We start from the raw sequence: 13,522 nt of genomic DNA, 5'->3' as shown, positions 1-13,522 counted from the left end.
GTCATTCTGGAGGTTAAATTTCGTACCCTTTTTCAAGTATTTGAGGGCGTATTTTAGCGATGACACGTTGAATATTGTTTTCCAAATCATACAAACACGAAGGCCAATTCACCTGTCCATTTCTCCAAATAAAGTGGTCGTTGAAATGTTCTTTCAATAAGTCGATTGTTTCGGCCACAGTATGACAAGTGGTACCATCCTGTTGAAACCACATTTCGTTCACATCCATATATTGAAAATTTGGCAACAAAAATTCATTGATGATGGTTCTGGTTGGTCGATTTCGATTCACGGTAACGCAATTTTAACATTTTTAACGGAATAAGGACCGATGATTCTACCAACCCACAGACCGCACCAAACAGTGCATTTATCGGGATGCACCGGTAATTTTTAAACGGCGTGTGAATTATATTTGCTTCAAATACGGCAATTTTGCTTGTTGATGTATCCATTCAACCAAAAATGCACCTCCTCACCGAAGAGAATTATGCGCTATAAACAGTTTTAATTGAACACTGATTTCGAAAATAAATTACCACTATTTGGAAGAGCTGCTCAGGAGTTAACCTATTTCTGATTATTTGCCATACAATACTGAGTAAAGACGTCACTTTACACCGTCAAAACAACTTTAAGGTAATAAAGTAATCCCAATTAAAACAAACCAATCTCCTTAAAACACCCGTTACAGAACGATATGAACATTTTTGCTAAACTTTTATAATTGCTAGTACAACATGAACAGGTTGGTGATTTGCTGTGAAATTGTTTTAGATGTACTCAAAGCTGTTCTACAACGATTTGAAACTTAACAGCGTTAAGTTGCACAACCGATTTTAATACGTCTTTATACCTTTCTTAACATATTTAACATAAATAATAACTCTATAACAATTGTTGAACATTTTGAATTCCAATAAGCTATATTTGCTACTGGGATTACCATCACCACAAGGCATTCACATTGGACCTCTTCTGTTTCCTGTTTACATAAACGACATAAATCTCTCTTTAAAGTGCCTGCAGCACTGGTATGCAGACGACTTCAAACTGATTTCAAAAATTGATATTCAACGCAACACTGAATTTCTTCATCAACGGCTATTGATTTCAAGTCAACATGATGGTACCAAACGCTTCAAAGTGTTTCAAGTTCAGTCGCAGAAGGAAACCAATAATATTGAAAGACCAATAATTTTGAAAATATTGCCACTCAATTTTATCGGCGATGGTTGCACCGATTTGCACAATTTTAGATTAGAATGAAAGGTTCCATGGTCTCATGCAAAGTTCCGGAACTTCAATTGGATCCGACTTCCAGTTCTGCAATTGCAGGGTGATATGCACAAAAAAAGTGAAAATAAATCAGTAGCATTTTTCGAAGATGACTCAATCGATTTTTACCATCTTTGATTCAACTGAAAGGTTTTCAGACGCCATAAGAATATCTTGATTTATTTTCAAATCCAACTTAAGGTGCCGGAGAAAGGATGCTTAGAGTAAAAAAAGTCAATTTCAAGTAACGAGCTCTTAAAATTGGCTAATAAATTTTTCTAGTTTGCCGATACTCATTAAATTTTCTCAAATGAATTTTCATAAAAACAAACACAAATTAACAGGTCTGATACAAATATCCAAGTCCAACTTCCGGTTCTAACATTATGAGGTAAACATTAATTATTTATTCAAAAATTTAAACTGTCATAGAAAATCGTAAAATATCTTCTAAGTTGTGCTCGAATTCCAATTTGTAGGTCATGTTATTTAATCAATTATTTTTAGTTAAGCTGAACCCGTTATTTATTTCAAACCGCCATTAGAATCGAATTCTTTAAAACTGGGCTTAAATCCGTTAAAAGCCTGCTTAATTCACCAATTAGAAGTGGTAGCAATTCGATCCTCAAACTTGTTCAATGATTCGATAGTAGCTCTCAAACGAGCCAAAGCTTGCTGCATACGGCTCAGCCATCTTGGCGGAAATTGAGCGGTGAAAAAGTGCTTTTTTGCGGATACTCACTTAAGCCGTTATATCTCCGAATTCAAATGGCATTCAAAACAATGCACCGCGGAGGAAAACAATAAAAAGCGACTTTCCTGTATAACTTCCAACAAATCCATAGAAACAAATACAATAAAATTGGGTATTTCTTATGTCAACATTACCAAAGAATAATAATAGAATAGCTGCAATATCCCAATCCCGATTGCTCACTTCTATTTTACTTTAATTCGAAGACTCACTGTAAAACTACTGCAAATGAGATTGACGAATTGAAACATACTCCTGATAGGTTCATAAGATCAATGTAAAGCTGGCTTCATTTAGAATTGGAACAAACTTTTGCTCATATTGTGGCGGGAATTTTGTCAGCTTCACGCATGATTTTTGACAAAATCCCAGGTCAAAATTTTTACTTGGAAACGGCTCGGGGGGATGTTCCAGTCGAATTTAAATTTGTTTTTGCCGACAAATTTGCAAAAAAAAATGATTTAGCAGGGCATTTGCAGCTGTGGCAAAAAAACGAAAGTTTTCGTTACAAATAAGACAATGACATCGGAACTATACCAAAAAGAGTGTCTCCAAAAACGAATTTTGCTGTTCATTCGATCCCACGACCATCCCGTAATGTTTTGGCCAGATTTGGCAAGCTGTCATTACAGCAAAGTCGTTCAAGAATAGTATGTAGAGAAAGGGGTCCAGTTTGTTCCGAACCCCCTTAACCCACCCAAATGCCCTCAGTTCCGCCCTGTTAAGAAATACTGGGCAATCATGAAGAGGAGACTCAAGGAAAAGGGAAAGGTTGTCAAAGACATCAATCAGATGACGACCTGGTGGAATAAGATAGCTAAAACGATGGACGAAGAAGGTGTGCGTCGCCTAATGAGCCGTGTTACAGGAAAAATTCGAGAATTCCTTCGAAACCGTGACGAATAATTTTATCCGTATTTTTTCTTGAAAGTATCAAGAAAACGCTACATTTATATAAAAAAGATCTTGAATTCAATAATAAATAACTGAAATACAGGCAATTGTCTTTGTTCCAATTATATCTGAAGCAAGCTTTATGGACTACTGTAAATCTGAAAGACCGCAAATAACTATTCTGGTTCACCCCAAATCTTCTTCTACCGTAAATTTATTTTTAAAAAATTGCTACCAATCGGTGGTAGGGCCAATTAAGGTTAACCAAGACAGTTCTATGTTTCGTATATAACCCTTAAATTAGTTAACAGATGGTTTCCATGATTTTATGTACCGTAGTATATCGTTTTACTCCAATTTTTACTCTAACTTAGTTTTAAGTTTAAATTTGATCTGCAATCCTGAGGCAAATCCTTTACGACCTATCAATATTGGTTCGTAATACGTAGAAAGTTTCTGCGATCCAAAAACACACAGTAACAATTCATGCTGTGTGTACTATTGATAGGTCGTATTGGACCTGCTTCAGGATTGTAGATCAAAGTTCAATTGAATAGTATAACAAAAGTTATCAAAGTTCTAAGCAATAGATTTGTTAGAGTGTTTTACAACAGAAACACTCTATTCAGTTTCCTACAAGTACTTCGGTGTTGAATAGTTAAACTTGAATACATTCCAGTTCTAAAAGAAACTTGGAGTAAAATGAACATGATAGCGTTTCGTGCCGGTCCTTTTAAATACGAGGGCATCGATTTTTCATACTATTCTTCTGACTGTATCATACCTGTAAAAAAACGTCGCGTTTTGGTCCATCTTTCCCACTGTGCAATGTTTCTCCGAGGGTCCGATAAAAATTGGGGTTTCCAGCAATTCTTTAACTTTTATATAGAAGAGAAAGGCAAACAGTTTAATGTAGATTATTTACGCACTATCGAGGATGCGGCCTGCGTAGTTGCAAGTATGATACCTATCGGTCTGATAATGAAGGAAGACGCGGAGTGCTACAGCATGCGAGGAGACAGGAACGCCCGTAGGGCCACCAAAGCCGCTTCTCTACGCAGATGGCAACAAGAGTGGGACAGCTCAACCAAGGGCAGGTGGACACATCGGCTCATACCTAGGGTCTCGAGTTGGTTAGATAGACCTTACGGAGAAGTGAACTTCGGCCTGACCCAATTCCTCACAGGCCACGGGTGCTTCAGGTGGTACCTCCACAGGTTCAGCCACGCGACATCCCCTGTATGTCCTAGCTGCCCAGACGAGATCGAGACGGCAGAACACATCTTGTTCGCATGATCCCGTTTCGCGGCTCAAAGAAGTGAGCTACTGGAGGCATGTGGCATTGACACCACACCGGAGAACCTGTTATAGAGAATGTGCCACTGTGTAGAGAACTGGAACGCAGTGTCGACCGCTGCATCCCACATTGAGGGCATATTGCAGTGGAAATGAAGTGCGGAGCAACAACAGGCACCCGAGACCGCTCTTCGTCGGAGTAGTCTAGATCCTTCGTCGGAGACTAGACGAGTAGTACGTAAAACTGTTAGGATCGTCAGGGCGCCAGTGGAGCTATCTTCCAACCGGAATCACTGGATCGACCCAGGCATCCTCTCGGTCGGGCGTTGACGGGTATCGAAAGCGTCGGTTTCGGGAGAGCCTCCTTTGTCGGGGAACTCGCCGTCGGTGTAGGCTAGATCCTTCGGCGGGGGCTAGTCGAGTAGTCGCCAATACACTGATTCGAGTCGTCGAGGCGCCAGCGAACCGGAAGCCATGCTCCAACCGGAATCGCCGGACCGACCTCGGCACTCCTTCGGGTGTCCCGAGTGGTGTAAGAGAGGACTCGGTGTCGGGAGATACTCCTTCGCCGGGGAACTCTCCGTTGGAGTAGTCTAGATCCTTTGTCGGGAACTAGATGAGTAGATCGTCGCGTGGTACCGTTATGATCGTCTGAGCGCCAGTGAACCGGAAGTCACGCTCCAACCGAAATCATTGGATCGACCTAGGCATCCTTTCGGTCGGGTCGTAAACGTATACCGGAAGCGTTGGTTCGGGAGGACTTCCCTCGTCGGGAACCCTCCGTCGATGTAGACTAGATATTTCGGCGGAGACTAGTCGAGCAGTTCTGCGACGTAGCATCAGTTTTGGGTTGTCGAGGCGCCAGTGAACCGGAAGTTACCCTCCAACCGGCATCACTGGACCGACTTCGTCATCCAACTGGTTGATCCCTCGAGAGCAGGATGTTGATCCCCATTCTGCATAAATCTGGGGATGGTGCTGTCAGCACCAATAGCCTTCCACCCCGAAGTAATACCTAGCGGTGGTGCCGGGGAGGTAGGGTTGGAGATCCAAAGTGTTTTAGTGGGTAGTTCCAATTAACAGTCGGATAGTCCTGTTGAGAGTCCCACACTCCGTGCGTAAATTGCATTTCACCTTTAAAAAAAAAGATTATTTACGTTGGATGCTTGTCTCTCGCATGCTACAGTCGTGAGCCAATATCTTCTAAGCATTATAATTATCCGAATTGTCAATTAATAGATCAATTTCATTTTTATTTGGTAGATTTTGGGTATTTGACCGCCACAACTATTTTCACAGAGGTCATTCTGGAGGTTAAATTTCGTACCCTTTTTCAAGTATTTGAGGGCGTATTTTAGCGATGACACGTTGAATATTGTTTTCCAAATCATACAAACACGAAGGCCAATTCACCTGTCCATTTCTCCAAATAAAGTGGTCGTTGAAATGTTCTTTCAATAAGTCGATTGTTTCGGCCACAGTATGACAAGTGGTACCATCCTGTTGAAACCACATTTCGTTCACATCCATATATTGAAAATTTGGCAACAAAAATTCATTGATGATGGTTCTGGTTGGTCGATTTCGATTCACGGTAACGCAATTTTAACATTTTTAACGGAATAAGGACCGATGATTCTACCAACCCACAGACCGCACCAAACAGTGCATTTATCGGGATGCACCGGTAATTTTTAAACGGCGTGTGAATTATATTTGCTTCAAATACGGCAATTTTGCTTGTTGATGTATCCATTCAACCAAAAATGCACCTCCTCACCGAAGAGAATTATGCGCTATAAACAGTTTTAATTGAACACTGATTTCGAAAATAAATTACCACTATTTGGAAGAGCTGCTCAGGAGTTAACCTATTTCTGATTATTTGCCATACAATACTGAGTAAAGACGTCACTTTACACCGTCAAAACAACTTTAAGGTAATAAAGTAATCCCAATTAAAACAAACCAATCTCCTTAAAACACCCGTTACAGAACGATATGAACATTTTTGCTAAACTTTTATAATTGCTAGTACAACATGAACAGGTTGGTGATTTGCTGTGAAATTGTTTTAGATGTACTCAAAGCTGTTCTACAACGATTTGAAACTTAACAGCGTTAAGTTGCACAACCGATTTTAATACGTCTTTATACCTTTCTTAACATATTTAACATAAATAATAACTCTATAACAATTGTTGAACATTTTGAATTCCAATAAGCTATATTTGCTACTGGGATTACCATCACCACAAGGCATTCACATTGGACCTCTTCTGTTTCCTGTTTACATAAACGACATAAATCTCTCTTTAAAGTGCCTGCAGCACTGGTATGCAGACGACTTCAAACTGATTTCAAAAATTGATATTCAACGCAACACTGAATTTCTTCATCAACGGCTATTGATTTCAAGTCAACATGATGGTACCAAACGCTTCAAAGTGTTTCAAGTTCAGTCGCAGAAGGAAACCAATAATATTGAAAGACCAATAATTTTGAAAATATTGCCACTCAATTTTATCGGCGATGGTTGCACCGATTTGCACAATTTTAGATTAGAATGAAAGGTTCCATGGTCTCATGCAAAGTTCCGGAACTTCAATTGGATCCGACTTCCAGTTCTGCAATTGCAGGGTGATATGCACAAAAAAAGTGAAAATAAATCAGTAGCATTTTTCGAAGATGACTCAATCGATTTTTACCATCTTTGATTCAACTGAAAGGTTTTCAGACGCCATAAGAATATCTTGATTTATTTTCAAATCCAACTTAAGGTGCCGGAGAAAGGATGCTTAGAGTAAAAAAAGTCAATTTCAAGTAACGAGCTCTTAAAATTGGCTAATAAATTTTTCTAGTTTGCCGATACTCATTAAATTTTCTCAAATGAATTTTCATAAAAACAAACACAAATTAACAGGTCTGATACAAATATCCAAGTCCAACTTCCGGTTCTAACATTATGAGGTAAACATTAATTATTTATTCAAAAATTTAAACTGTCATAGAAAATCGTAAAATATCTTCTAAGTTGTGCTCGAATTCCAATTTGTAGGTCATGTTATTTAATCAATTATTTTTAGTTAAGCTGAACCCGTTATTTATTTCAAACCGCCATTAGAATCGAATTCTTTAAAACTGGGCTTAAATCCGTTAAAAGCCTGCTTAATTCACCAATTAGAAGTGGTAGCAATTCGATCCTCAAACTTGTTCAATGATTCGATAGTAGCTCTCAAACGAGCCAAAGCTTGCTGCATACGGCTCAGCCATCTTGGCGGAAATTGAGCGGTGAAAAAGTGCTTTTTTGCGGATACTCACTTAAGCCGTTATATCTCCGAATTCAAATGGCATTCAAAACAATGCACCGCGGAGGAAAACAATAAAAAGCGACTTTCCTGTATAACTTCCAACAAATCCATAGAAACAAATACAATAAAATTGGGTATTTCTTATGTCAACATTACCAAAGAATAATAATAGAATAGCTGCAATATCCCAATCCCGATTGCTCACTTCTATTTTACTTTAATTCGAAGACTCACTGTAAAACTACTGCAAATGAGATTGACGAATTGAAACATACTCCTGATAGGTTCATAAGATCAATGTAAAGCTGGCTTCATTTAGAATTGGAACAAACTTTTGCTCATATTGTGGCGGGAATTTTGTCAGCTTCACGCATGATTTTTGACAAAATCCCAGGTCAAAATTTTTACTTGGAAACGGCTCGGGGGGATGTTCCAGTCGAATTTAAATTTGTTTTTGCCGACAAATTTGCAAAAAAAAATGATTTAGCAGGGCATTTGCAGCTGTGGCAAAAAAACGAAAGTTTTCGTTACAAATAAGACAATGACATCGGAACTATACCAAAAAGAGTGTCTCCAAAAACGAATTTTGCTGTTCATTCGATCCCACGACCATCCCGTAATGTTTTGGCCAGATTTGGCAAGCTGTCATTACAGCAAAGTCGTTCAAGAATAGTATGTAGAGAAAGGGGTCCAGTTTGTTCCGAACCCCCTTAACCCACCCAAATGCCCTCAGTTCCGCCCTGTTAAGAAATACTGGGCAATCATGAAGAGGAGACTCAAGGAAAAGGGAAAGGTTGTCAAAGACATCAATCAGATGACGACCTGGTGGAATAAGATAGCTAAAACGATGGACGAAGAAGGTGTGCGTCGCCTAATGAGCCGTGTTACAGGAAAAATTCGAGAATTCCTTCGAAACCGTGACGAATAATTTTATCCGTATTTTTTCTTGAAAGTATCAAGAAAACGCTACATTTATATAAAAAAGATCTTGAATTCAATAATAAATAACTGAAATACAGGCAATTGTCTTTGTTCCAATTATATCTGAAGCAAGCTTTATGGACTACTGTAAATCTGAAAGACCGCAAATAACTATTCTGGTTCACCCCAAATCTTCTTCTACCGTAAATTTATTTTTAAAAAATTGCTACCAATCGGTGGTAGGGCCAATTAAGGTTAACCAAGACAGTTCTATGTTTCGTATATAACCCTTAAATTAGTTAACAGATGGTTTCCATGATTTTATGTACCGTAGTATATCGTTTTACTCCAATTTTTACTCTAACTTAGTTTTAAGTTTAAATTTGATCTGCAATCCTGAGGCAAATCCTTTACGACCTATCAATATTGGTTCGTAATACGTAGAAAGTTTCTGCGATCCAAAAACACACAGTAACAATTCATGCTGTGTGTACTATTGATAGGTCGTATTGGACCTGCTTCAGGATTGTAGATCAAAGTTCAATTGAATAGTATAACAAAAGTTATCAAAGTTCTAAGCAATAGATTTGTTAGAGTGTTTTACAACAGAAACACTCTATTCAGTTTCCTACAAGTACTTCGGTGTTGAATAGTTAAACTTGAATACATTCCAGTTCTAAAAGAAACTTGGAGTAAAATGAACATGATAGCGTTTCGTGCCGGTCCTTTTAAATACGAGGGCATCGATTTTTCATACTATTCTTCTGACTGTATCATACCTGTAAAAAAACGTCGCGTTTTGGTCCATCTTTCCCACTGTGCAATGTTTCTCCGAGGGTCCGATAAAAATTGGGGTTTCCAGCAATTCTTTAACTTTTATATAGAAGAGAAAGGCAAACAGTTTAATGTAGATTATTTACGCACTATCGAGGATGCGGCCTGCGTAGTTGCAAGTATGATACCTATCGGTCTGATAATGAAGGAAGACGCGGAGTGCTACAGCATGCGAGGAGACAGGAACGCCCGTAGGGCCACCAAAGCCGCTTCTCTACGCAGATGGCAACAAGAGTGGGACAGCTCAACCAAGGGCAGGTGGACACATCGGCTCATACCTAGGGTCTCGAGTTGGTTAGATAGACCTTACGGAGAAGTGAACTTCGGCCTGACCCAATTCCTCACAGGCCACGGGTGCTTCAGGTGGTACCTCCACAGGTTCAGCCACGCGACATCCCCTGTATGTCCTAGCTGCCCAGACGAGATCGAGACGGCAGAACACATCTTGTTCGCATGATCCCGTTTCGCGGCTCAAAGAAGTGAGCTACTGGAGGCATGTGGCATTGACACCACACCGGAGAACCTGTTATAGAGAATGTGCCACTGTGTAGAGAACTGGAACGCAGTGTCGACCGCTGCATCCCACATTGAGGGCATATTGCAGTGGAAATGAAGTGCGGAGCAACAACAGGCACCCGAGACCGCTCTTCGTCGGAGTAGTCTAGATCCTTCGTCGGAGACTAGACGAGTAGTACGTAAAACTGTTAGGATCGTCAGGGCGCCAGTGGAGCTATCTTCCAACCGGAATCACTGGATCGACCCAGGCATCCTCTCGGTCGGGCGTTGACGGGTATCGAAAGCGTCGGTTTCGGGAGAGCCTCCTTTGTCGGGGAACTCGCCGTCGGTGTAGGCTAGATCCTTCGGCGGGGGCTAGTCGAGTAGTCGCCAATACACTGATTCGAGTCGTCGAGGCGCCAGCGAACCGGAAGCCATGCTCCAACCGGAATCGCCGGACCGACCTCGGCACTCCTTCGGGTGTCCCGAGTGGTGTAAGAGAGGACTCGGTGTCGGGAGATACTCCTTCGCCGGGGAACTCTCCGTTGGAGTAGTCTAGATCCTTTGTCGGGAACTAGATGAGTAGATCGTCGCGTGGTACCGTTATGATCGTCTGAGCGCCAGTGAACCGGAAGTCACGCTCCAACCGAAATCATTGGATCGACCTAGGCATCCTTTCGGTCGGGTCGTAAACGTATACCGGAAGCGTTGGTTCGGGAGGACTTCCCTCGTCGGGAACCCTCCGTCGATGTAGACTAGATATTTCGGCGGAGACTAGTCGAGCAGTTCTGCGACGTAGCATCAGTTTTGGGTTGTCGAGGCGCCAGTGAACCGGAAGTTACCCTCCAACCGGCATCACTGGACCGACTTCGTCATCCAACTGGTTGATCCCTCGAGAGCAGGATGTTGATCCCCATTCTGCATAAATCTGGGGATGGTGCTGTCAGCACCAATAGCCTTCCACCCCGAAGTAATACCTAGCGGTGGTGCCGGGGAGGTAGGGTTGGAGATCCAAAGTGTTTTAGTGGGTAGTTCCAATTAACAGTCGGATAGTCCTGTTGAGAGTCCCACACTCCGTGCGTAAATTGCATTTCACCTTTAAAAAAAAAGATTATTTACGTTGGATGCTTGTCTCTCGCATGCTACAGTCGTGAGCCAATATCTTCTAAGCATTATAATTATCCGAATTGTCAATTAATAGATCAATTTCCTAATTTAACTTCTTTTCTACAAATCAAGATATAACTTTATTGAAATATTGTCATGTACTTTTGAAAAATATTATTAATTCAAACAATGGCAGATTATGTGTTACATAAATATCCAATCTTTAGCCTCTCGAACACTACCGACCATCTGTTATTTACTGAGCAAAAAATATATAATATATTAATATTTCCTAAATTCATGTCAAACGAATGAAACTATCCAAAGCCAAATTTAAGACCAGTGCGAGTCCATGAAAATCCCCAAAACTCCCGTCAGTGGACAGCGGCATCATATGAATAAATCATAAACGTTCGTTCTCCGTCTGGTGGGAAAACGCTCTTTGATGTCGTCCCTACTGATATTCATTCAATTTAGGGTAATAAATGTTGCACTACGCCGTGGATCACGTTTCATCCGTATCTGTATAAATCCGGTAACGTTCATTCAATGGAAACAGAGCAGTCATGCCAAAGGCTTATTCTGTTACCGCTGCCTTTTTTTCCAACCAAATTCATGCGATAACTGCAGCCTAATGTTAGGCGGATAGCATATCTTTTACTCAGTGGACATCTAAGTGTTATGAATCCTACTCAACCATTGTTATGATACTACTAGGGGCTCTCAATTATTTATGATAAGGCACGTGCTGTTAGGAATAAACATCCATGCACCATTTTGGCTGTATCAACACAGTATTCAAAACATACGAACACTGCTCATTCCAAAACAAATTTTATTCGCCTCTGGAGGACGAGTTTTGTGCTGAAGTGGCAAAAGAAAGACAAAGGGCGCGACAGAACAGCTTCCTGGAAAACCAACAAAAAATAGTTGAAGCCAAAATGAATTCCTAAAATTAAACTGTGATTTTGAGATTATTTTCGCAACACCAGCAGCACTTATTCAAGGGTTTTTCAGTAGACAAAACCCTTCAGCTCGTGACGACCAAATGATTGAACAAGCGAATACAGACTCAACTCAAGCCTACACGAGTGTCTATGAATGAGCAAAATTTTGAAGCACAGGATTTGCAAATGACAGCCATGCCGTTCGTGTTGATATTCAAAACGAAATTAGTTTTGTTTGTTGCGACAAATGGTGAGATAATATAGTCATTCCATTAATCTACGACCGCCTACGTTTGCCGTGGAATAACAATTGGATCGTGTTCCTGTAACAGCAGTTTCGAACGACAAAAGCCATCCCTTTATCCATAAACAGAATCTCTTCAATAAGCATCCCGTATTATAATTATGACTGCTTTAATGTGCTATGTAGGTTTGTTTGAACGTAATAAGCTTTGGAAAACATCATTTATTCAAAAAGCATAATTCTAAAATATCCGTTTTCACGTCAACATAGGTATAAAACTTAAATTAAAAACTTACATGAAAATCGCATGGGTAAAGCATCAAATTGTTAATAATATTATAAATGAATCATTATTATAGTACAACAAAAAAAGTACAAACCGGTCCCGCACTGTGTCACAAAAGCAAATATTAGTTTGACAGACGTATGGCAAACATAAAATTCGTATAATGGCACTGGTTTACACAGACCGGTATTCGTAATTAGTCGCTGCATGTGTAATACTGTGTGCTCCATTTCCCCGTTATTCGTATTTGCATGGTTGTAATTTAGAAAGTTTCGTTTTCGTAGCAAGTGCGTTAGTACGGATTCGTCGCAATATCTACCGAAAGGCCCGTACCCAGGATTTCGTTTCGGGAGGGGATAAAGATAAACCTCAGATAAAAATAATGTTACTGAAGATGTCTTATGTACATGATTTTCGGTGCGCCTTTTACCGGCGTTTTTAACAGACACTTTTAACTTTTCCACAGGAACTATCAGTATTGAGTATTTAAATAAAATTTATGACTGTGACCGAGAGGAAAACATTGTGTTACATTTCTTTACGTTTACTGTCATGTCATTTCTGTCGCACATGTCTAAGACCTTCTAAACGTCCATTTCTGTGGCACAACAATCCACGAGACTTGTCATGATGTGATAGATTTTGAGAAGTGGTCTTAAATAGCTCCCTTACTTCAATTCGCAAAGAACGGAAAACTTCTTCAAAATTTTTAGATTACATTAGTTGACGACCATACAAACTAACTTTGGCTATACAGGTTTCGCTTTCAGGTTTCGAAAGTAGTGGTCTAAAAATTCAATGCGAAGGTCACATAGATTTCTCAAAGATGATCTGAGGCTTAGGAACAGATAATAGTTCGAGGGAGCCAAATCAGTTGAACAAGGTGGATGGGTAAGTAACTGTAATTCTAAACCGTTGATTTGAACCATGGTATCAATACTCATATGCTTCAAATAAAGCCATTTCACAGCGATTTCGTTCTTTTATCGCTCCATTAATGTACGCTAACACATGCATTTCTGTTTTGAAGCAGTCCTCCAAAAGTATAGTATAGGCATCATGATCCTTCCGACCCATTGAGCCTCCCTTCCAGGCACTCGTGCCGTTTCGAAGTACGACTTTAGTTCATTGTCGGGTATTCATTCCATTCTCTGG

Source organism: Malaya genurostris, chromosome 1 (genome assembly GCF_030247185.1).
Source record: "Malaya genurostris strain Urasoe2022 chromosome 1, Malgen_1.1, whole genome shotgun sequence".
In the NCBI taxonomy this organism is placed as follows: Eukaryota; Metazoa; Arthropoda; class Insecta; order Diptera; family Culicidae; genus Malaya; species Malaya genurostris.
Note: the sequence above shows the minus strand (reverse complement) of the source record.